The 2,285-nt window shown below is 43.9% G+C and overlaps 1 pseudogene; it reads right to left on the bottom strand.

The window, feature by feature from the left end:
* Positions 1-235: 235 nt before the first annotated feature.
* LOC149218486 (AAA-ATPase At3g28580 pseudogene) lies at positions 236-1,951 on the bottom strand (annotated as a pseudogene).
* Positions 1,952-2,285: the final 334 nt, after the last annotated feature.

The raw sequence follows: 2,285 nt of genomic DNA, 5'->3' as shown, positions 1-2,285 counted from the left end.
TCCACTAGTGCAATTGGTTTCAAATGAGCTTTGTCTTATTTAAATTAATTTTTTGACTGTAAATACAAATTCACTTCAACATCTGGAAAACCCTAAAACACTCACTTCCCTACCTGGAAAACCCTAAAACACTTAGATTACACAAAATTATTTATCAAACCTTTTTTCCAGAAAGAAAATTATCCATCAAACCTATTTAAAAAATTAACCCAAAAAAATCTTTAAAAATAAACACTAAAAACAACTCCATAACTCCGTAATGTTTTACGCATTAAGAATGCTTTCAAACTGGAAACATTCAGAAAAATATGCATTTCTCTTACAGAACTCAGAACTTGTCTCCTCTCAGAGCAGCCACAATTATTTCAGCCGAAATAGAACAATTCGGATGTAATAGTACAGACTTTGTTGTTGAATTTACCATTAAACTTCGAGGATGTTGTAAGTAAAGATTGGCGTCTGCACGCACTTCTTTTCTTCTGACATGCCATTCGAAGCGGCGGCGTTAGCTATTCTTTCTTTGGCCTCTTGAAGAGCTTGAATTAGGTTCTTGAGGGCAGTGGTGGGATGATGATCAGTCATTTTCATTAGATGTTCCGTTACATCCGCAGGCGTCATCTGAGCGGTCTCCATCAGATTCTGGATCTGGGGAAACAGATCATGGTCTTCAATGGAGAGGTAATTGCGCGCAAGAATCTTGAATGCCCCGAAAGTGCAGAATGAGAGGTGAATGTGTTTGTCCATGCGACCAGACCGGAGAAGCGCCGGGTCGAGCCTGTCGATGTGGTTGGTGGTGAAAACGAACAATCTCTCGCTTCCACAACACGACCACAACCCATCTGTGAAGTTCAGAAGCCCCGAAAGGGTTACTTTGCTCTCCTCTGTCGAATTACTCTCCTCGAGCTTCCCGGACTCGGACGACTTCTCTTTCTCCTCGGCATCTTTCTGTGCATTGTTCTTCTTCTTCTCGCGGTCCGAGAGATCAAGAGAGCAGTCGATATCTTCTATCACAATTATCGATTTGTTAGTGGTACTGATGAGAAGCTCTCTCAGTTCCGTGTTGGTCTTCACTTGGGTGAGCTCCAGGTCGTAGATGTCGTAATGGAGAAAATTAGCCATGGCGGCAATCATGCTCGACTTGCCTGTTCCAGGAGGGCCGTAGAGCAAATAACCCCGCTTCCACACCCGCCCAACTTTCTTGTAATATTTCTCTCCGCTCGAGAATCTCTGGAGGTCTTCCATGATCTCCTGCTTCAGCTTTGGTTCCAGAGCCAGAGTACTGAATGTCGCAGGATGATCGAACACAACGGGCGACCAGTAGCTGTATTCATTGGTGTAAATCTTCCGGTGGCGGCTCTTGAGCTCCAAAATCGCCCCTTCGGCCATGACATGGGGAAGATAGTCCCCGAATATCTTGTGCTTGTGCTTCTTGTGAAATTTGAGCTCGTAATAGCGTTTCTCGTAGGAGGCAGGATTCCAGCGGGACCCGGTATTCTTATGGCCGAGCTCAATGCTATAAAAGGCCCACCGCACTGTGATACCCTCAAATTTATCATCGATTTTCTGGTTATTATCCATACTGAATGTAAACTCCTCGCTATTTTCCGGCTTCTTCAGTTTTAATCTCTCCGCAGCCAAAGATGACCTTGCGCTCAGGTAACTCTGCACTGCCTCGTAAACTTCGGTCCCATCGTTCTCCTCGATGACAACTGAGATGTAAGAAGAAAACATCGCGAAGAGCCCGCGCAGCAATTTTGAAAACAAATCGTAAATTTCTGGGGGAAAGAAATCCTTGACTATGGTCCGTATGAATACCATGGTCGCCAAAATTGACCCCAAATTCGACCAGCCATCCATTTTCATTGAACCAGAAATCGCCAGCTGCGAGAACATTGTAAACATAAACAGCAAGACCCTCATGTCCTGTAATGAACGCGGCCCGATTATTTGAAGGCCATTCGACGGAAAAGGAGAGAGACGACAAAATACGTGGAAAATTCCTTTAGGGAGGGCGCCACGCAAGTTTACTGTTTGGACGGTGCATTATGTCCAGTTGTGTCACATCGTTTCAGAGATCTTTTTCTGCATTTCGATCTGTAAAAAGTACCAAGGTACAGTGTATGTTGCTTTGCTTTTTGGAAATTCATGCTTCAAGTAAATGTGTAAACCGCACTACCATCTAACCATCGACAGTCACTTTAAAAAAGAAAAGTAATGTGTGAGTCTGTGCCTAGGCTTTATCACTTGTGGTTGAAAATACTCGTGGGCATGTTTAAAGTGAAGCT

The sequence above is a fragment of the Pinus tabuliformis genome, chromosome Q (assembly GCF_031772625.1).
Source record: "Pinus tabuliformis cultivar Carrire ecotype Pingquan chromosome Q, CPIR1, whole genome shotgun sequence".
NCBI classification, from domain to species: domain Eukaryota; kingdom Viridiplantae; phylum Streptophyta; class Pinopsida; order Pinales; family Pinaceae; genus Pinus; species Pinus tabuliformis.
This window is presented reverse-complemented; position numbering and strand designations above follow the sequence as displayed.